General features: G+C 43.9%; 1 long non-coding RNA gene across 1 annotated transcript in view; it reads right to left on the reverse strand.

Annotated features, from left to right (window-relative positions):
- Window positions 1–2,126: 2,126 nt before the first annotated feature.
- LOC131557992 (uncharacterized) overlaps window positions 2,127–23,731 on the reverse strand; it is a 94,291-nt gene continuing 72,686 nt past the window's right edge. Inside the window, exons 4-5 of the long non-coding RNA XR_009274773.1 lie at window positions 4,298–4,381; window positions 2,127–3,692 (exon numbers count right to left, since the gene is read on the reverse strand). This is a non-coding gene — a long non-coding RNA (uncharacterized LOC131557992). The remainder of the gene's footprint in view (window positions 3,693–4,297; window positions 4,382–23,731) is intronic.

The following is a 23,731-nucleotide window of genomic DNA, read 5'->3' on the forward strand; positions in this document are numbered from 1 at the left end:
ACCCTGGGCAGGGGCACAGAAGGCACCACAAAGTGCCTGCATGGCAGAGGGAGGCACAAAGACGCCGTGTGCCCCATCTGGTGCAGAAACAACATTTTAAGGAAAACAACACATCAGAGCAGGCTGGGCCTCTGCACAAGCAGGCAGTTCCTGCAGTTACTGGAAGAGCTGTCACCACGCCAGGCCACATCAGCACTGGATTTATTGTGCAGCTTTTCTGTCCAGAAAGTGCCTGTGTGGAGCAGAGCAGGCAGGAAGCAGCAGGACAGAGCTGTGCCCGTGTCCCCAGGCTCTGCCCTGAGCTTGCAGCTGGCCTGGGAATCTTCCACACAGGCTCACAAAACACTAATGGGTAAAATGAAGCTGCTTTCAAGTGCAGGCAGAACCAAACTCTTTTTTCCTTCAGCCATGCAGAAGTCCAGAATTTTGCCTTGCTGTAGTGTTTTCAAGAAGGATGAAGCATCTTCATTTTTTCCCTCCTGCAGTTTATTGCACCTGGGTATGCTCCATATCTGCCTCTGGAAGCCCTGGGAAAGCTGATTTTAGTTAAATAGAACCACAGAACCAGTGAGGTTGCATGGTTTGGCAAGCATTCTGCACCAGAACAAGGTTGGAGAAGACCTCCAAGATTACTGAGTCCAACCTTTGATTTAATACCACCATGCTCACTGAACCCTATCATGAAGGGCCAGGCCCACTTGTTTTTTGAGCACTTCCAGGGATGGTGACTCCACCACTGCCCTCAGCCTGTTCCAATGCTTAACCACTCCTCCAGGGAAGAAATTTTTCCTAATGTCCAACCTGAACCTCTGCTGGTGAAACTTGAGGCTGTTTGCCATTGTCCTGTCACTTGTTACTGGGGAGAAGAGGCTGATTCCCACCTCACCACAGCCTCCTCTCAGGTAAATGTTGGTCTTCAGGTAAATAAGGTCTTCCCTGAGTCTCCTTTTCAACCCTCAGCCAGTCCTTGTAGAACTGACATTCCAAACTCTAAACCACCATGCAAGGTGAACCCATCTGCCGAGTACTGAGGACAGGCAAACCTTCTTAATGGGGGCAGAAAACCACATAAAAAATATAACTACACCTGTTCCTAAAGTTTCATCACCTGCTGACACACAGCTCTGTCTTCATTTACCCCAAGGACAATAAACCCGACCAGCTCAGACCAGGAATCCAACTCCTGAAGAGGGAAAATCAAGCCAGTGTGGACAGTTCTCACAAGGGTATCTGTCAGCAGCACAGCTAACACACTCCTCTCCAAGAAAATCCTCATGGGAAAAGCCCAAGAAACCAGAGATCCATCTGTGAAACAAGGAAAGCATGGACAATTCACAACTGTCCCCCCTGGACAAGCTTAATTCCCACTGCAGCATCTTTTCCATGCAGCTGCATCCACGACATCCACGGATTTGAAGCTGAGGTCCAACTGCCTGGCTCTGCCTTTACCACCAACCATAGGATGCTGCAGACCACAGCTTCTCCATGTGGCTATCCAGAGAGCAAATTCTGGCATTTAATATCATTTGCACTTTTGAAGAAAGCATCTTTCAAAACTTGTAACAACTCTGCGTGCTCCTAGAACAGGCTAATGAGAAACACGCTGGCATCAGGGCTGTAAACTGTCATTTCTAAATTGGAAAACCAAATGAACTGCAGATAGAGAGCTATTGTGCTGCTCCAAGATGCCTCCTTCTAATTAGGTGCTGGAAGTTTTAAAACATTTTCAAAGCTTGGACTGCTCCATCCTTCCCAGATTTAATGACTGAAGAGCTGAGGGCAATTTCCTCCTTGAACTGGGAGGAAGAAGAACAGAGCAGTTAGTGTCTTCACATTTACAAGTAAGAACTTGGGAGACAGGAAAGAACCAACCCAGAATTCAATTGACTTAGATGAAAAAGTGTAGATGGAAGAACATCTGATTGCACTTAGGTTTCTGCAGTCACAAATTAAGTGTTCTGTAATCCTCCAGAGAAAATTATGGGAATGACATGTCAGTGACTTTAAGCTCTAATCTTACAAGCTTCACAATTCATGCTTTTATTTGACATTGATGGGATCACTTGAATGAGTAAAGTTTTGACTGCAATTAAAGCACTGCAAGAATGAAGTTTACAAAGGCTTTGTTTTGCTGTTGAATAATTCTAGTGATTTACAGGTGGTTTAGCTGCATTTAAACACTTAGTAGGGAACTCTCTCTTTTCTGATGATGAAATGCAGAATTCCTGCTCTTGGAATGACATGGGAACTGTCTGTGACTCCAAGTGTCAGCTGTGGCCACTTTATCCCATTCATCAGCGATAATCACACAGAGCATGCACTGGGTGCGACTTGGAAAGATTTCCATGGTGGACTAATGATTCTGTACAGGAAATTAATTAAAAAATAAGTCCTACTGCTTCCTTTCCATGCTCTGCCATAACAGGAGCTGTGTAAATGGATTTTGTTAGAGCTGCACTCATGACAGCTTTATGATCCATCTGAAAGGCAGAGCCAGAATCTGCAGACCATGGCCTGCGAGAACATCACATCTGACAAACTGTTCAACTTACTGGAACTTTTTAAACCTTTTTTTTTTTTTATTTGAATAATAAAATGTGTAGCTGAGGGAAGATGACAGAGTGACAAGTCTGCTCTGTCTGTGCCATGGGAAGGGACTGTGTGAACTTCCTACTTAATGTCTGGCCATGGATCTCATTTATGAGCTGCTGCAGACACCCCATGGCATGATGGAGATGGAGGAGCCACTGAGAAATTATCTGTCAACTGAAAAACCAATTAATACAAACTGCAGTGAGAAAGAACTGTCTACCCAGACAGAGACTGGGATTGTGAAGTCAGTTACAGATGTCTTTAAGGCATTTTTATTTTTTTTTGGTCATTTTCAACTTGAACTTAAGCCACAGCTATTGGGGAAAAGCTGCTTCATCTTTTCTTTTTCTGCACCATCAATCCCCCAGCGTTTTCACCACCAGCTTAATGAATTCCAACTATCAAGAGAGCTCATCCGCTCTGTAATTTGTCTTTTTTTGTTCCCTTCACTAAACAAGCAGGAAAAATGTTTTTAATTTTCAATGCTGAATAAATACCTACTGCGTTTGCCAAGACTTTATTGACCTTCATGGCTGTTCACAAAGCTGACTGACTTCTCACAGAGATGGTTTATCTCCTCAAGCAAAAAAAAAAACAAACCTGCCCTAACGAGAAGATGTTAATCTTCCTTAATAAAATAAATGAAAAGCAGCAGTTGAATAAATAATCCTGTGGCTAGTGAAAGCCCTTCATTCAGGATATGGTCCCAGAGCAGATTTTTGTTGACGGCAAGATCACACAGCTCTGGGACACCCTCAGTGCTCACTGCTGCCTCTGATGCTGCATTTCTTGTCACCTTCAGCAGCACCAACACCACTGCCTGCGGGCCATGAAATTCATTCAAATGATTCTAATACAAAGGGAAAAAATGAAGAGTTTCTTTCCTTGACCGAGTTATTTTCAGTCATTTGGTTTTCCACAGGGTCAGGGAAGAGGTGGCACTGCATTGCTGCTGAGCTGGGAATGAATGGCTGGGAGTGGGCAGAAACTGATTAAGCTGGCACCAGCAGAAGACATGAACTGTGGAATTACACCTTGGACAGCATCAAATCCCATCTCTCTTGCTCAGCTGGTCATGAGGAGCTGAGATGAGTTTCAGCCTGCAAGAAAACACAGTTCTTGAACTTTCACAAGAAAATCAATACACTGAACTCTGAGGTTCTTACTCAAGTTTTACTGGATTTTTACACAGGGCTCTCAACCTTCCCCACAGGCCTGTCTGCCTGAATTTTTCCATTTGAATTTCTCTCACTGAACAATTCTGTCATCTTAAAATGAGCAACGTGCAAGAAACAATCAAAGCCTCCACAGCTGGAATTTAACATCATCAGAAGGTCTGTGGTGGCTTGATATAAACAGCAAGAAAAAAAACAGCATTTGGATCATTTGGGAGGAAAATAATAACAAACCATTACTGAAAAGATTCCTACACTGATAACAGTACATCACATTCCTTCCTGTGTTTTGTTTAGCTGCACTGAGAAGTGAAGAGATCTGGGGAACAATCCTCTGGAACAGGCAAAGAGCCCTCAAATGCAGGCAATTATTTCCCACTAGTGAAACATCCAATTTACCCATTATGCAGGCACACCATGCATTTCTCTCTGTACTTTCAATGCTCCTCAAAGCTCTGAGCAGCAAAGGTGTGATGGCTACAAGGTATTTGCAACAACTGATGCCAAGGAGGGACAGGGATGTGCTGTACCTGAGGAAAAACAGCTTCTACCATGCAGAGCTTTCTTTGTGTACTTCTGGAACAATTCATTACTGACAGGTTTGTCCTCAGAATCTGGAAGAAGAAAACACCAGAAGTTGTTTGAATTGTGTTGTTCTGCAAAAGGATGGATTAAAACACAACTTGAGAATCATTTTTTTCTTTTCCTGCAGGTTTTACACAGATTTTTACCCACGTTATGACTCCTCACAATCTGTACTTGTTTGAGTGCAAGGCAATCGAGGTGAGCCACTAACCCATCACTAAATACGGGCACCATGCTCCCTTTGGAAAGAGTAATTTTGGATTAGAGCTCACCAAAAATTCACAAAAAAAAAAAAAATTGCTGTCTTTGTTTCACAACAAAATATGTGTAGGCACTCCTTGTGAGATGTATCCAAAATACATCCAAACCTCCTGGCAGAATCCCTCGAGCTGCAGTCCACTTGTGCACTGACTGTGGCAGTGGTGCCACAGGGAAGCAATTCTTTGTGGAGGCAGAATCCATGAATAGCAGGTGCCAGAGCATCACCTGCTGCACACAGCAACATCCCTGACGTAAAAGTTGTCTCAGATTTACTCTGAACTCTGTTTTGAAACCTCATCAGGCTGATTTTGGGGATTAGCAGGGAAGGAAATCCTAAAAATACAAAAGCAGGCTTATCAAGCTGGGGGGAAGGCAGTAAGATGTTTTTGTGACAAAGGCTTCAGGATATGAATTATGCATCACCAAAAACTGACTTCAGTCTGGATGGGAGGAGGGAGATTTCTGTGCATCCAAATCCCAGCACAACAGGCACAAGCTGCTCTGCAGGGAATTGTGTCCATCCTGTACAAACATTATCCATTTGAGAATCTCACTCTCTCTTTTTTTTTTTTTTTTTTTTTTTTTTTTTTTGCCTGAGTATTATTTTGTGCTAATTGTGAGAATCTGAGGCAGAAAACCACAAATAACCTGTGAAATCCTTGGAATCAGTCTCCATCCAATTCAGAGAGGGCTACTGAAACCATAAGGAAGCAGGAACAGTCTGGCTCCAGCCTCCCTCTATTTCTGTCCACATTCCCACCCTGTGCCCATCACCATAGCAGCTGACTGCTCCTTCTGCAGAACACCAACCTTTGGGGCAGCAGAGGCAGCAAAATAGTGGGGATTTTTTTTTTCCCAAATGGATCACCATCTTCTGGATAAAAAGCAGCTGATGTTGTATTTTAGAAATTGGACAGGACAGCCATAATAAAATATGTAGCTCCCTGTTGATTGCTGAGTTATGTTAATGAGGGTATGATAATGAAGCAGCCACCCACAACAAAACTCACTGTTGATTGTCCATGTCCTTACATTATAAAAGCACATATTTTCATTGCCACTGCTCCCTGACACATTTAAAATCATCTCAATGGGGTCTGGGAGAAAAAGAATGGCCATTAAGAATAAAAAACAACCAAAATATTTCTTCAGCTTAAAATAGTTCTTCTGACTTACAGCTTATGGGACGTAAGAGCGATGAGCATAATTTTTAGCAACCACCCTGGCACCGTGGCTGTTATATAAGTTTCAATAGAAGCTCTAATCCCAGCCCTGAGCAGAAATGCCCCTGTCATGAAGCACTCCAAAGCCACACCTGCTGTTTGTGCCATGAGCTGGATCACAGCCACTTGTGTCCCTACAAAGTGAGCTCTCTAAGCCAGGCACTGCTGCCCCTCTGCTTATCTCCAGCACTGGATTAATTTGTGCTGCCCCACACTTCATCGTGGCACTTTGTCTGTCAGAGCATGCAAAGTGACCTGGAAGGAACTGCTCCTCTGGATCTTTAAAAACTAACAGCAAACAGCACCAAAACTTTTATTAGGCTGTGTTTTTTTTTTTTTTTTGTCTGATGTAACACAGACTCAGACTACTCCACGATTACCCAAGAGGAAGCGAAATTAAAATTATCACACAGAAAGAAGATAACAATTAAGAAAGATAGGAAGTTCAATCAGACCACTTCAAGTTTTAACCTCAGCCTAATTCCCACGCCTCAGGAACACACTGCTGAGGACCTTTCAGTGAAAGACAAATATTCTGTACTCCTCCCATCACATATGACACTGCAAAAAAACCCTGAAAGCCAAGCCAGCAATATTTTCAGAGTGAAACAAAGCACTTTAGAACCCTTCCTTGTTATGCAGAGGAAGCAAAGAAGCCAGATGAGGCAATGAGCAACCTGGGATAGTGGAGGGTGTACCTTCCCATGGAAGAGGGTTGGAACTAGATGGTCCTGAAGGTCCCTTCTAAACCATTCTGTGATTTTATGAAGCAGAAATCAGTATTTTTTACAGATATTCACTTCCTACATTCTGCTGCTGCACAGTGACAAATACATATGTCAGATACATTTATATACTACATACTTCATAGCAGGAAAAACAACCAGTGCAGAGATCTTACTTCATCAGTGTACTGGAAACAGAAATTATTTACCTTTCAATCTGCACAGATTTATAAGCAGGTTTTCCTTCAAACAACATATTCCTCTGGCATATGCAAGAGGAGATCAGCACCTGGAATTTATAAAATGGTTTATTTAGATGCATGTTTGAATTTCCACTTCAGCCTCCCCTCATGAAATGCAGGGAAGTCACATGGTTATGGTAAAAATAAAGATTTTAGGGATTGATCAATGCCCTGCTAAGGACTGGAAGATCCAGGAGATGAGAAGGGATCACTCCATGCTGAGCAAGGATCATCTGGATCAACTGGTGAGCATCTGGCAGTGCTGCAATCAATCACATCTGCACAGTCATGCACAGTTTAGAATATTTACTGAATATCCTTCCCCCGAACCCCTTTCACTACTCAGTTTGTGCATGTGACTTCTGTGGCAGGACAGTCACATCATGAGGATAAAAGCAGACATTGTGCTTCAACAGTGAACACTGATGCTGGCACACACCATGGAAATTGCAGAGCTAATTAGAGGACAACATAATGCTCCATGTATTGAACACAGCCAGGCAAGGGATGGGAAAGGGGCTGGTGGATTCTGAAAATAAATTTGGTTTTGCTTTGATCTACAACCTCCATTGAACAACTCTAGTTGCGCTAGAAAAATATGTCCCTGTCCATCAGAAAACACAATGAACATCCAAATTACTGCTGATCTTTGTACTCTCCTCCCCACAACTGGCTCCACCTTTTGAAGCTGCAAACAAGGTCAGCATCTCATAACTGGAGCATTAAAGGATGGATGAAGTTCTGATTTTCTTTGGGACCTGAGAAACTCAGTTTGTGCAGTAGGTGTTTACCTTCCCAGCGATTTCCAAGGAAGGAAACTACAGCAGCAGGACAGAGATCAAGACACACTGATCTAGAAGCTTCATATAAAACAGAACAAAATGACCTTGGTTTTCTAGTTTACTGCCTGAGGCAAGAAAGAGAGACATAAAAAAAAAAAAAAGAGAAAGTATAAGGAATAATAAGACAATAAAACCTGATATAAAGGCAGATTAACAGCCTTTCTACTGCAGGCATCATAGGAAGATAAAGTTTTAAAACAGAGGCTTGAACACAAAGGTGTTTTTGTGGCATTTACAGAGAGTTGGGATGGCAGAAAGCTCCTTTCTGTTGATACAGAACTGAGCTGCAGCAGATTGCTATCAATCCACGTGTACAAGCCACACAAACATCCTGGAAGGAAAACAAAATGATGCACACAGGTGCAGGTCTGGAACTTAACTACAGAAAAAGAGAGAGAATAATCAGATCCATTACTGCAGTGGAAATCTGGGAAGAGAGGAGATGCAGAATGTGCGCAGAGAGAACATAACACCACTGTGCACATTAAAAATATGATTAAAGAAGACCACAAAAAAACCCCAGAAATCATGGTTATCCAGTCAGGATGGAATCTCAAATGACTGATGATGTTGAAAGTCTGACCAGTGTAAAAAAGGAAGGATGAAGAACTAGTGTTGATATTTGGTTAAGAAAAAGCAACTGGAAACGTCAAAGTTTCCAATGAATTCAAGAGCAGATGTCAGTCTGGAAGTGGTGTAGGATGGAATCACAGAGGTGAACCCTAAATTGCAAATGACTGGTATAACTTCCTAATTCTAAAAATGTGGCCATTACTGAACTAAGGAAAAAGAACCTAAAAAACTCTAGTGATTCAGTCAATGAGAGATTTCACTGTTTGTTCTGCCAGCATTCAAGTTCTCCTGTTTGTAGACATAAGTTAATTCATCAATTACTAAATGAGTTCAGTTAGTTCACAGCGTGTAATTAATTTATTCTCCTCTGTTAACAGGCACATCCTAGTGTCACTTTGTAGTATTTTGCAAATTCAATTACTAGACACAATGAGAAAAAGGGAATTTTGAAGGCAAAAATTAAAACTGCAGGAAAGGCAGATGCAAAACCTATGGAGATAATGTACAACACAAATAGCATCTGGCAGCAAGGTCCTTTCCCTGCCCAGCAGGGCTGACTGTTCTGAATTAACTTTTCTGTGGTTGGAACAGGTCTGGGAAGTTGGGTGCAGGGATGTGGCAGCTGCCAGCCCATGGTGGTGTCCCCACAGCCATTTCCCTGCAGCTACACTGACTTCTCATTTCTTTCAGCCCTTCCAGTCCTTTGCAAACAGTTCCATCAAGAGATCCCTTTATTCATGGAGCTACTCTGGATTTCTCTGTGGTTTTAACAGTGGCCAAGGAAATTCACTCAAGAGGAAATTCACTCCCCATAATTCCTACTGTAGCCACTGTGAAGGTTAAAAGGATTAAATGGTTGAAGTGATGACTGGGATAATAAAGTATGTGCTGTGTAACGCCAGCTGCACAGGCCTTGACAGAGTAAAGCTTTAGAAAAAAAAATAGAAGAGGAAAGCCTTTAAATATGAAACCTGACAGTCCCTTGAACATATCTGCACTCCAAAGGCCATGTGTAAAGCAGGAGCTGGGAGGAGAGCTCTGGATGGGTGTTGGGATGGAGGTTTCAGGCAGCACCTGCAGCAGGGCCAAGGTGGGAGCAACCCCAGGTAGGTCAGGTCTGCCTCTCACACTCACCAGCCCTTCCAGCACAGAGGGAAAACAGCACTGGATGCACCCTCAGCCAAGGAGGGCAACCAGCTGAACCATGATCACAGTAATGGACTGCAATTACAGCTTCATTAACAGGAAAATTAAGTTAGGTTTCAGTAACAAGCCATAAAATTTTTCTTTACACACAGGGCTGGAGCTCTGGGAAGGCCAGTCCTGTTCCATGGGTGATGCAGCACCAGGCAGGGACTCGTGGCTGACCCCAGTGTCCCCTGCCATGAAACTGGGACCCTGCAGCCATCAGCCATGTGGCCTGTCTCAGCTCTGCCTGGATTTTGGCAGGATTTAGGTGCCTACACTCTGGAGGGATAGAACTTTCTATTCAGGAGCTGCTGGGGCATCAGCGTGTGCTGTACCACAGCCAAAGGTGTCCCAGCTGGTGTGAGGGAACCTGCTTCTCACCTAGACTTTGCTGTGGTAAAGAAGCAGCCTGAACACCACTAAGTGCCCTGAAAAAGCCTGAAATCCACCCAAATCCATCCCAGCACCAGAGCCCTTTCCAAAACAAGGCTGCACAGAGGCCCTGGTGGTCAGGCCCTGAAGCACCACCTGAAAAGGAGAGCCCCTTTCTGTGCCTGTTCAGCCTTCAGCTTCACTCCACCCTGGAAAACTGGAGCAGCACAGATGCAAAATGTGAGGCTGAACACATCTCTGCATCTTTGTGTGGCTCCTGGTACCCAGCAGGCTGCTCCACACCAAAGCTGAGCTTCCCTGTGCTCCCTGCCAGGCACACTCAACCTCAGAGCAACTGATGCCCAAATCCCTGTCTAAGGTGACATAAACAAGGCCCCCCTGGAGTGTCTCTCTCTACAGTGCTTATTCTGATTCCAAAACCCCATGACATCCACACCCTTGCCACCCTCCCAACACCTCAGGGGTCCCCCCAGCCTTTCCAGTCTTGTTCTGTCCCAGGAATGGGAATGGAGCTCTGCCCTGGGATCCAGGACTTTTTTTCACATCACTTGTAGGAATTATTTCCTAATTCTGGCCTAGGCAGTTGAGTTCCACACCCAAGGGCAAAAATCCAGCATGGATATAATAAACTGGGCATCTATGTGCTTTAAAAGCAAAGTACTGGATATTTCTAATGAGGGTACGTGGTGCATGTACAGGGAGACACAGCTAAGCATTATTTTGGGCTGAAGCTTAAAATACACAACCCTTCCTGAGCTACTTCTGTATTTGCATGGAAAATTTGGTGATATTCTTGATAAAAAATGAAGAATTAAAAGAATTTTGAAAGTGCTTAGAAAGACAGTAACAGGAAAGACAGAACAGATTCAGACTACAGCACAGCAGTGCAGTGAGACAAGGAACTATGATGCTTATGTTTGAGGTGTTGTAATTTAAGACAAACTGCAGCAGAACTGCTACAGCAGCTTGCTAATTCTATTACTAATCCTTACATCACACTTTCCAGACTCCTTATGGATCTCCCTCCTAACAGCCTCTGCTTTATCAGCATTTTTTGGCAAAAGGAATTACAGTAACTTCTGCTACAAGGGAATAATTGTGTCAGGGGGCTGGTGAGGAATATTCCCTTGCATTTCCAGACTGGAACAGCACTTTGCTTAGTGTGCTCTCTACAACACCTAACTGGAACAACCCTCATCCTGCCCTCAGGACCGTGAAAGCTGTATTATGTTCCCAGTTAAGGTGAGGATAATGTGTATCCTGTGTGGATGTGACAAGATAGACTAAACCAGCTAAAATAACTGAAGTAAAAACGCATTATATTGCACTGGAAAATACCATACAGACCAATAAAGCAATGCAGACTCAAAGCAAGAAGTCAGAAGTCTGACAGACCACAAGAATACAGATTATGAAGCCATGAAAATTCATTTAAAGCTGGATAATTAGGCCCACACCACAAATACTTATTTTTCTTCTCCTTAAATACAACAGGCCTCACTTAATGTGCCAATATTATTATTACATTGCTTTGTATCACTGCCCATGGGTACAAACCTCTTTCTTTAAACATCCCAGTCCCAGGTATTTTCAGATGCAAAGGAATGAAGGGGAAGGATTGGCTACAATGCCCCGATCAAACCTGCTCAAATCCATAGTTCTGTACCCTAAAAGCCAGATGCTGAGCATATCTGCTGCATCACTTCCCTGAATCCCTGCCAGCTCCGTGTGCTCTCTGAAATCCCCTGCGGAGATTTGCAGCACACCGGGAGCCCTGCACAGCTCCGCCTGCAACCCTTCCTGTGAGGGACTCCTGAGCAATGGCTTTTATCTCATTAATTCGGTGTTTTTTAGGAAACTACTTTTCCCTGCCAGTTTTTAAACCCAGAGGAATTTTCTAGATGTGCAGTGACAGCGCATGAGTAATAGCTCCCTCATTAAACGACCAGGGAGTCATAAAACAAAACAAATTTTTCAGCTTCCCAGTGTTTTTCCGATTTGCTTTCCCTTTCCAAGTCCTGTAGTGCTCACAAACATCCCAACTATCTAAGTGACGTCATTTCTAGTCAGAATTCTTAAAGGAAACAACATGTCCTTTGCCTGTTGCTCAATTCTCTGGTATTCTTGCAGTCATTTATTTGTGCCCCTGAGTAGTTTCAAGTAATTTTGTTTTTTTTAAATCAAGAGCTAGTTGTGCCCATGTGAAATATGTTCTTCCAAAACACACCATGAAAAGCTTGTGTGGCATGGGAGAGGAGCTGTGTTGTGTTTACTCCTGCTGGGAAAAGGTTCTTTATCCCATTTTGATACCTGGGAACCACAACTATACAGAGCATATATTCAAGGAGTATTTTGAAAAGCCACAATTTCTGCACTGGTTTGTGAGAATAAGACAAGATCTCAGTCTCTTGTGTTTCTGTTCAGGATAAAACAGAATACCAAAACAACTCTGGGAGGTGAAAAGGCTTAAAAATATTTGCATTTAGTATGTATTTTGGCAGGCTGGCAGAAGCATTAATTATTATAGTTTTCAGAACAATCCTTTAAGGTGCTCTTGCAATCCTCACCTTAAGACAGCAAAGGAAGGACTGAGTAGAGTCAGTCTGAGGTGACCTGAGTTCAGTGTTCAGTGTTTTTACTGAAAAATGTGGTTTTCTACAGGAAAACTTCATCTCCTTTCGCCTGAACAAAATCTGGGAGCCACAGAATGAAAATCATTTCAGACAGCCTGAACATCTCACACCACTGAGATTCTAATTCTTTTTAGATCTTTTAATGAGCAGCAGAAAGCAAAGGAATGAGATAAACTGGGAGTTCCAGACCACAGTCCCCAACACATCTGGCAGCCTTGAAGAGATCCATTACACACGCCAGGCTCACTGACCTTGCAGATTTCTCCAGGATTAGAAAACAAACCAGCTGAAAGCTTATTCCTCTTTACAGGGAACTGTGCTCACTGTATTTACAAGTAAATGTTTATATGCTGCTGAATAATCAGCAGCTTTAAATACACATCTGAGTCAGGCAAAGAAGTGATGAATGCCAGGGATAAGACTACTTGAGCAAAAGGTGAGCAGAGAGCCCGGCCCAGAGCCTCAGGGATGCTCAAGAGCCTCACTGCTGATGACTGCACTGTGAGTTCAGTATTCAAACCCCTCTAAGGACACAGGCTGTCAGAATTTGCCTCTTTACACTGCTTTATAATTGGCAACAAAGGTGGGAACAACTTGCCAGCTTTGCTTGTCACATCATCCTTACGCCAGCGTGCGGAGGTACCGCTGAGGAAGGGGGATTTCGTCAGGACTGAAATACATCGCAGACACCGCGGCAGATGGCTCTGGGTGAACTGAAACGGAATTGAAAAGTTCAGGGTATTTTAGAGAGGGTTCATTTAAGATGAAATGAGGTAACAGCTGAAGAAATACAGAGCAGTGAAGGGAGAGAAAAACGTATCCTTGTCATCCTTCTCCTGACATACGGAGATGCTCAATGAACCGAAATGATTGTAAATATTTTGGCATTTGCACCACGGCCACAACTGAATGCTGACTTGTCCTAATACCCTGGAACCTCCCCACACATACAACCCCCACTGCCCTTCACATTTTGCAGTCCAAAGGGTGAGGAAATCTCTCTTGTCATCTGTTTAAATGCAAAGCACAGGTGAAGTGGGGACCTTAAAAGAACACGCCAAAGCCAGGACTGGAGAAGAGTTAAGAAATTAAACTTTTAGAGAGATAATGGAAACACCCAAGGTTATTAGACTAGTCTGAGAGAGCACAAATAACCCTCTGAATCTTTAATAATTGACTTTTACAAGGATTCCATCACCTCTCCCTAAAGTCTTTGGTACTGGCTGCTGCCAGAGATGTTACTGGAATGGGCACATCACAGGTCTGAGACTCTGCCCCAAGATACAACTCACTTTAACATTCCAGGAACAAGCCTGCTACTGAAGCAGAGTTTGGACAGCATTCCCAAAGCCACAGAGCCCATCAGGCCTGTGGACAGCTCCTCATTAAAAGAAGCAACAAGGAACAAAACCCCAACCTCTTTTCCAGGCAGTGAATGACACCAGCATGAGACTGACAACTTTCAGGATGAGGTCACCTCCGTTTCCCTTCAGAAATGAAGCTGGCAAGTACAATTAACAATAATTAAAAACTCCTTTCACAAAGGGACACTACACTTTTATTATCTCTGCTGAAGCCTAATCAAAAGCATCACAATGGGCTTGCTGATTTTATTTTTAAAGCAAGACATGACAGAAGACAGAAAGAAAACTGGCAATTAAGAACAGAAACCCTATTTTCTTAGGTGCCATAGTACTTTGGCTCAAAATACATATTGTCCCCCTGCTTCCCTAAAAGAAACTCAGTACTTACTAGGTAGACATGGGAAAACATAACCAAAATTTTTAATTTACCAAAAAAAGAAGCTTAATGGATAAATAAAAGTGCTTGTGACACTGAAAGTTATATGGGAAGTGTAAGCAACAAGCTGTAATCACAGTGATGAAAACTTCCTGCCATTGGATCCCAATGATTTTCTTCAGCACAGAGTTCCAGCTGCAGTAACTTCCTTTGCATTCCAATTTACTATTAAAAAAATATAATGATACAAGAGCCAAATTCTGCTGCACATCTACAATTCAGTAACAACTTTATAAATCCTTTTAAATGTTTTTATTTTTGCTGTGCACATTGAGAGTCCCACTGCTCTTTATCAGGGAAGGTATTTTGCTATCGGTGCATCCTCCTGTACACAGGCAGACCTGCCAGGTCAGATTTACCAGCAGAATTTAGGGTGCAGACTAAACCCTGGTAACTGGCTTTCACCCAGAAACCTGAGTGCTTAAATCACTTCTAGATGTGTGATTACTTTGGAAAGATTTAGTGTTACAACCCCAAAACGACCCTGCTGCTGTGCAGAACACGCTGCGCTGCTGCGTGATCTGAGAGAGGCACACGGGTCCCCCTCTCCCAGGAGCGTGGGTGGATGATTCTCCCAAGACTGAGCCAATTTTAGGACAGGAGGGAAGCCCAGGGACTGAGGAGTGAGGGGTTAAGTGGGAAGCAGGCAGAGTGCAGGGTGAGCCATGCAGCTGGAAGCCCACCTGCCCCTGGAGCGATGCCCGCTGGACGAGGAGCGGTGCCAGCCCACAGCCCGGAATAGCAGCAGGGCTGGAGGAAGGGAAGGAAATGTACGGTCTTGGGCAAGAGGTCACCCCTGTGTGAACACATCAGCACTTGAAGTGTGGTTTTGCAAGGGCCTGACTCCACAAATCCCCACAAGGGTCATGACAAGAGGCCAAGGACCAAGGACGCTGTGACATGATCCGGTCCCTCTGTCACTTCACAGACAAGTGTAAACAGGGAAGTCACATGGCATCCATCCCTAGTGCCATGCAGTGACTTCCTGAGTGCCACCCAGGCTCAGAACATCTCCTGCAACATCTCTTAGCCCACAAACAGTGCCTGCAAAAATGGGAACCTCGAAGCACCTCCTATTCCCGGCACCCATCCCCGCATCCTCCGTGACTCAGGAATCCGTCTCTGGATGCCAGCGCGCACTTCCCGCTTCCTCTCCCTGCAGTGAACACAAACGGGGCTGGGTGCTGACACAGTAAGTAGATTGACTGCAGTATTTTGCTTTTTGGACTGAGTCCCAACTTCAGTCTGATCTGGTTCTCAGATAGGAGGCTGTACATTGTCACAGCGTTTGTAAGAGCGGTTGCTACACTGATTCCACCAGATAGGCGAGGCTGTGCATCTGCATATCAGAAAACCAGATCCTGCACGCTGCAGATGCATCGAATTTTCTCAGAATAATAAAGTGGAGAGACACTGAAACCAGCATGGAAATCAGTTGATGGGCTGCTTCCAAACATGCTGGTATAAATACAGGTCAAATTTGCATCACTATGTTTTTAAAGCCTTTTGAAAAGCAAATATTTTACAACAGTTGGGACAACAAGCCTGGGCGACAGCAGATTTGGACTGGTTTGTCCTATTACTACAACACTGGCTGTGGATCATGCCACAGAAAAACTCAACTTCCAATCAACTGCTCAAGTAACAGGTGAAATTTTCCCAGTGCTCAGCATCCAGAAGATGTCACCACAAGCTGGAATTAAGCACACAGGTGCTTTCTGCTGCCTGGCTCATTGAAAATCATGCCTTTCAAAGGATAGTTATTCACTGAAAATGGAGATGGATTAACCAGTCCTTATCACTAAATATATCTGAAGTACACAAGCAGCTCAGAAGCTCCTTTCCAACCTACTATAATCCTAACAGATCCCCACATGTTTTCTTTGACACTATTTTATTACGTTTACTCAGGAAAGAATGCAGCCTTGCTCATCCACATGGCACAATCATTATCTTTTAACAGCTGTACCATTTTGAGACAATTTTTGACAGGAATTCACACGCTATCATACCACTTTGATTTGAAATACACATATTTTAGACCAAAACCTTAAAGCTTCCAGGCATCTCCCGAAGGACTGGAGGAAGAAGGTCCTCAGACCCCTCACTTTGTCCTAGTTGCTCAGCATTTCTTCTGGTAAATGAACTGTAACATTTTAAGCAGACAAATTGCCTCTCACACATGTATTGGTTCTACCAGACTGACTAAGACAGACAAATAGTGAAAACTTGTTTCTGGCAGTAAATAACAAGCTGCTTTGAACTATTTTTCAGCCCAGAACTGCAAATTAACAACTCCACGCACAGTCTCCATCACAAAGCACTGTAATATGTAAAAAGGGTGCTATGAATTTTAATGCAGAAGTGTGTGACGTATCTTCCAGATGGGAAGCATTAAAAAAAAATGTTATTACACACACATATTTTTAATATTAGGCAAATGAGACATCTTGCATGCAGCCACGTTCTTGGGGCAGCTATCACAACTGAAATACATGGCTGATCATAGGGAATTAAAAAAATAATTATTCAAACAAAACCACAAAATCACAAGGGATGGGTGACGTATTTTTTTACCACCCTCCTTGCCCTATCCTTTTGCAGCAATTTAAATGGTTTCAACACGTTAAAAAAACCCAAAACAATTTAAAAAATATATATCTTGTTTCTTGAAGCTGTCTGGTTCTTCTACAGACACTATCTCAGCATTGTGCAGCCACTACAGCCATGAGCTGCTGCTTTCTGGTTTGCTGAGATGGTGAAAAGTTGAGTGGTTCCCCTCACTTTCCCTGGAGCAAAAAAAACAAGAAAAAGTCTGGGTAATGAAAGCATTAGAAGATAGAACCTCCAGTAATAAAATCTATTTTATAACAGCAGGAAACAAGTTTAAGATAATATGTAGGGCCTTCAGGGAGCTATTGAAACAGCTTTCACCCACCTAAAGGAGCTCTAAGAGAGCTGGAGAGGGACTTTGGACAGGGACAGGGAGTGACAGGACACAGGGAATGGCTTCCCACTGGCAGAGGGCAGGGTTAGATTTGATATCAAGGAGAAATTTTACACTATAAGGAGAGTGAGGCACTGGAACAGGCTGCCCAGGGAAGATGTCCCATCCCTGAAGGGTTCAAGGCCAGGTTGGATGGGGCTTGGAGCATCCTGGGATAGTGGAGGGTGTCCCTGCCCATGTTGGAACAAATGATCTTTGAGGTCCCTTCCAACCCAAGCCATCCTGTGATCCTGCAGCTTCATGTCATGCGGTGGTTAAAATGTGAGCTGAAAGGCTCAGAACTCTCTGGGGCAGAATGAAGTGAAACAAGCCAAGCCAAAAGGTTTTGTTTCTCATCCATGCACCCTTGATCATGTTGTTCACAACTTTCCCTGTAGGAGCCACAACACACTGACCCCTTATGTAACCCAAGCCTTGGAAAAGTCAGTAACTCCACTCCTGCAGCAGCTTCCTGCACCTGCCTCTACAGGTAAAAAAGGATTATATGGATCAGAACTGCTGTGTTTATGAAATTTTGGTTTATTTTTTTGCTCAGCAAGCAGCTAGTTTATTTTCTTAAAATAAAAGGAGTGGCTGTGTTAGGGAAGAAAAAAAAAAAAAAAAGGAAAGAAAAACAACATAATGAAAAGGAAGAACACACCCATATGGAAAAAAAATGGCCAAAGACAAAGCAGGCTTATTGCAAATGCTGCACAGCCCTGTAACTGACAAAACCAAACTATGAATTAGCCAGAAGGGAAACTTCAAGGTTCTCATCCCTGTGTGCACTCAGAATCTGTCCACACTTCCACAGAGGTCTCACACTACTCTTATGATTGTTGTGATAAGTTTTACTATCAAGCAGAACAATAAACAAACTTCTAGTTAGCCCTGCCACTGTAAATATTTTAACTGTGTCCCGCAGACCCACAGGTGGCAATTGGGAGCAGAGTTTTTTGACAAAGCAGTTCAGTTCCTGCAGCTCTCAAAGTGTAAACACCACCAGGACCTCTGCTTAGGTAAGGAATGCAAATGTGAGGGTTTGACAGATCTACAATCCAACAAGTTTGTATTAAACACACCCCACGTTCCTCTGGATTTTATTCTGCACAGTTACTACAGCATTTGAACATCAGCAAGTGATTTGAGCTGTTTTAATGGTAAGAAACATCTGCTTAAGTACAGCAAATTGTTTCTGGATTTGTCTAGGATTAGAAAATGAGTAAACACTGAGTACTGTACAAGCTGTCTTGGCTGCAGTTCCAAGCTTTATAGGAAATACACTCTGCAACAGGTGACCGTGCTCAAGATGAGGAAGATTCCACAGAAATGGTTCAAAGTCTGGAGCACGTCTGCCATAAGGAAAGGCCAGAGAATTGGGGTTGATCAGCCTGGAGAAGGCTCCAGGGAAACCTCACAGATCCTTCCAGTGACTAAAGGGGCTCCAAGAGAGCTGGAGAGGGCCTTGGGACAAGAGGGAATGACTTCACACTGCCAGAGGGCAGGATTAGATTCGGTATTTGGGAGAAATTCTTCACTTTGAGGGTGGTAAGGCATCTTATCTGGCTGCTGATGAAAACCTGCAGGGACTGGTGTTTTCAGAACACTGCATATGAATTTATTCCTTAGCAAATACCTTTCTGGCAGCTCAGACAAGCCCTGTCACTTCCTGCAGTCACTCACCTCTATTTGGGCTTGAAAAGGACTTTTGCTCTATTACAGTAAGTATTGAGAATGGACTGTGTGCAACTCAATATGACTTAACAGGGCAGCAGAGACCTCACCTTGGACAACAGCTTGACTGCACCTGACTACAGAGAGCTCACAGCTGGGGCTGTAACTCTGCCATAATGAATAAAAACAGCTACAGATTAGTCACAGTGAGCTACATCCAACCTCACAGCACTTATAGTTAAATATCCTAATAAGAGACTTGTCAGGCAGGGTCTGGTAATGATTTAAAGTTACTTTACTTTCCCATCTCCTTCATTAAAATTAAAGGAATTCCAAGTTTAGGAGCTGTCTTTATGCTGAGGCATTGCAGGTTTGTAATTCCAGCATATCCTTCACCTTCACACCTTTTATTAGTCAGGTAACTTTCAGCTCCTGGGAATGGCCACTACAAACTGCAAAAAATCATATGGATTAAAAATCTCTGTCTGGGATTTTGTTAGAGCCAGAAGAACCTGCAAATGAATAAATATGGTCTGACATCTTTCTGCAGGAATAGCACCAGCATGCAACCAGCTGACCAGGGTGAGGGTTACTGTTTTATGCCCAGACACAGAGAAGTTCAAGCAGAGTAAGTCCCACGCCAGGGGAAGCAGCAGAAGTCAGCAGGGTCTGTGTGCTGCCCTGCACACCCCTGTGGCAGCTCCCAGCCCCTCTGCCTGTCTCCAGGAGGGTGGCTGTTCCCAGGTATCCTCACAAAACCAGCCCATAACACTACTCCAACTCTTTGCTACCTCCCTCCCCATGCACTCACCCCCTCCCACCTCCTCTCTCACTTGCCAGTCTCGTTTCCCACCCACTCACCCTTTCCCTTACTCACTCCTAACCCACCCATTTTCACATCCCTCATTCATCTCCCTGCTCAGTCACACAACCTGAGCCTCAAACACCTCCAGTACACTCAGGGAGAGGAACTTTGCTTCCCAAGACCTTGCCTGTGCCTCTCTCATCAACATCCCCATGCCCTCTGCATCCAGAGTTTGAGGGGAGGCGCCTTACTACTCTGGGCTCCCCAATGTCCATGAAGCTCCATAAAATCAATCTCCACCCACATCACTGCTAATCCTTCCAGCCATCCCTTCTGGATGAGCCAAACACTTTCTTTGGACAGAGTGGGGATGGATGGAATAAGGACTGAGCACTGCTGCCACATCCATGCATGCTGTGCCTCCAGCAGGCACCCAACACACCCCAACCCTATCAAAACTCTGCTCCTGGAGGCTTCCAACCCAACCCTCCAAACCTCTGGGGCACTCTGGAAATAAAAGCAGAGGTAATGCTTCAGGAACATGCAGAGGACTGGGCTAAAGGTGCTGGATCATGTCCAGAGGGCAGCTCAAGGCAGCGTGGCTGTGCGCCAGCTCACACCAACCACCCACCCTGTCCTCCTCTCATGGGGTGACTGCAAAGAAAACAAAGTCCACTTGTCCTTTTTATAGGCAACTGAACTATAAAAAACTGAAGTTTTTTTGTTTTTAAAGGGGGGGTTATAGATCTAGCTCTTAGTGGTCCAGACAAAGGAAAACTTTCGAGACAACCCTCCCCGGGCACCCGAAGCTTCTGGTAGTGAAGAGCAAGCCCTGAGGAAGAAACAACAAACAGGCAAACCCCAAATCCCACAGAAGCAAGCAAAACTATAAAAAGAACAATAGTTATGAAGAATTTGAATGGAAAGCTGGGATAGGGGGTTGGGGAAGACTCCAGTAACTAGACTGCAACTTCCACTAATTCTGTCACTAATAGAAAACTAGTTTTTTTTGGTTTCCCTGCAATGCTCTCTGCAGACTTGTCTGCACACAGAGCTTCCTCACAGTTTAACTGCCACAATGGAGTTAAAAATCACTTAAATTTTATCTCCTCCATACAAAAACATTTTCATTTCCAATTCAAATTGGTCTTTTCAGGTAATTTCAACAATTTCTCAAATGACACCAGAACAGACCACTCTTATACTAAAATAAAATATGCATCTGAGAAATTATACTATTAGCAGTTCCATTTAAAATCTATCTTCAATCAGTAGAATTTTCCCAAAGCCTGAAAAACTGAACATGCAGCACTTAAGATAAGTGATAGATTTAATATTCAAGATCACATAATCCTATTCCACTCATATTTACAGGCTGTTAACACCCGAGCGAATTACTGAAAGATGAGAACGTAGACTTGAAATAATATGAAATATTATGAAGTAAAGAAATGGAAAAATTTAGGGCACATATTAGGCAAAGAAAAATCTTGCCATTGAACTTTGTGGGAAAGATTCCAGAGGATCAAAGTAGAAGGCCCAGTTCTTAAAGCATCCCCAGCCATAAAGTGCAGGGGAAAAAAAAAAAAAAACACACCCAAATGCACAACCACCCAAAACCACGCAGCAGGAGACATGTACTGGCACGACCATGGCCTGGATGATCTAATGCACTTTCCATCTCTAACATCTCTGATTCTGTAATTCCATAGGAGCTCTGAGCACAGGGCTGGCCAACTTCTGCAGCAACTCAGTCGACTGATTGGTGTGTGATAATCACAGCGCTCAATTAAAAGAAGGCCCTTGGAGCTGGGTGTTGCAGCTCCTTCCCATCAAAGCCCTGCCAGTAGGGATGTGACTGGCAGGGGCTCAGTAATGACAGGGTTGTGGGGAACTCTCCTAACACAGGCACAACAGAATTTATGTCATTAAAGAGACAACCATCACCTTCCTGGAAAAACGCCCGGGGTCAGCTTTTGACAGCGGATTTGATAACACAGAGCTCAACTGTGTCAACATTTACGTATGCAAATAACTTCGCTCCTACGTGCGAGCCTTAAGAGCGGCTGGATCTATACTACACAGCATTTTTAACTATTTAACTCTTGATTTGTGCACTGAGAAAATCTTCCCTCGGGGTAAAATACCAGCTTGTTTCTCAGATCACGTGCTTTGTTTGCTGTTTTCAAGCCGTTAGGTAAGCACACACTCGTGGGAAGAGGACGGCGCAGAAGAACGCACGGCATGGCACGAGCACACCTCTGGTGTTTTAAAGGAGCTTGTGGGAGAAAAATGGATTATTGCAGCTGCAGCAAGGATCAATCAGGAAAATTGGGAGAAAAATGCAGAAGAAGAGAAAAAACTCCAGAGCAGTAGAGTAGAAACAGAGGCATGTAGAAATATAATCCTTCCCAACTGTGCTCTGCCTGCTGGAACCCAGCTGCCCAAACTACTGCTGCCCCAAAACCTCCTGCAGAGAGAGGGGTTCAAGGGTATTTTGCTTTTTTTTTTCCCCTCCTGGCCAATGGAAATTCTATCCTGACTCTGATTACAACAGGAGGTGACTTGTGGAATAACAGACAAAGGGAAGTTTTTGGAAAAGTATGAACAGAAGAACAATTTGCGATGCTGTTTGCAAAAACGCCAGTTTGATAAATGTCATGAGACTATCAGGCTCTATAAAGTTTATTTCTATATATTTATATAGAACAGTAAGATTTAACGTTCTGATTGGTTATTGGGAAAAAATTCTTGGCTCTGAGGGTGGGCAGGCCTGGCACAGATTTCCCAGAGAAGCTATGGCTGCCCCTGGATCCCTGGAAGTGTCCAAGGCCAGGCTGGATGGGGCTTGGAACACCCTGGGATATAGTGGAAGGTGTCCCTGCCCATAGAAAGAGGGTTGGAATTAGATATCTTTAAAGTTCCTCCCAATCCAAACCATCCTTTGATTCTGTGATCAATAACCAGAAGTTTTAGCAATGGGTGGACTCCACTCTGGCACTACACGGTATCATCATAGGTACTTTTCTTTTTCTTAGGTACTTCTGATCTGAACAGATGCTGAAGTTAAATGCAAACACCTAAAATCCACATGCCAAAGGAACACAGGAAAGTGTTCGACAGAGTGCTTGTTTTGGAGTAAAAGGTTAAATTAGCTCTTCCTTGAGCTCCACTGTGATGAACAGACAGGGAAGGTGAGGTTTCCTGTACATGCTGATGAACTTCATGCAGCTGTCACTCTAAGTGACAGTGTCACCTTCTCTTTTGCTTCTGGCCATGAATTCCTCCCCCCTCCCCATCAGCAGCCCTGCAGTCATGTCATGGCATGGAGCAGCTCTGTTTTCCCAAGAGAAAAGAAATGGAGAAGAAAAAACACTTTTTCAAACCAGCTCAGCAAATTGAGCTCTTCAGTTTGGATCACTCCAAGACCATGAGGGATGGCCATGGAAGGAACTGACCTTGAAACCACATGTGAAACCTGCAGAGCAGGTACCCTCTGCTCACACTGAAACACCAAAGGCAAAACAACACCCAACAACCACTGCAACCCAAAGCCATGTGCACAGAGGACAACACCGTCACCTTGAGAGAGTATCCCACTGGTTAAGAGTTCACTTCTCCCAGGGCTGGGCATTTCCCAGCTCCTGCAAAGTCCCTGAACCAGCACAGGCTTCAAGCAGAGCCTGGGCTGAGGCTGCTTTCTGCCCTCCCGCTGGAGCGGGGCCAGCTCAGAGGAATTCAAAACTCACAAAGCCATAAAGAGAAAGCCCTGGAGGGCAAGTATGACTCCATGAGAAAGAGACTCCCAGGAGTAGGGGCAGAGCCCTGTATTCTGGTCCCTTCTCCAGGAACTGCTCATGCCTACTGCACTGAAGATTAGATAAAATGTATACATAGCTCCCTTTATATTAAAGCTTCAAAAATACATCCTATGAGCTATGTAAACACACCTAAGAGCCAGTGAGAGCTCTGCCCTAACAGGAGAACAGCATATTCCTACCTGTATTCTTGGAAATATTTTTATACTTGGTGGA

The sequence above is a fragment of the Ammospiza caudacuta genome, chromosome 5 (assembly GCF_027887145.1).
Source record: "Ammospiza caudacuta isolate bAmmCau1 chromosome 5, bAmmCau1.pri, whole genome shotgun sequence".
NCBI classification, from domain to species: Eukaryota; Metazoa; Chordata; class Aves; order Passeriformes; family Passerellidae; genus Ammospiza; species Ammospiza caudacuta.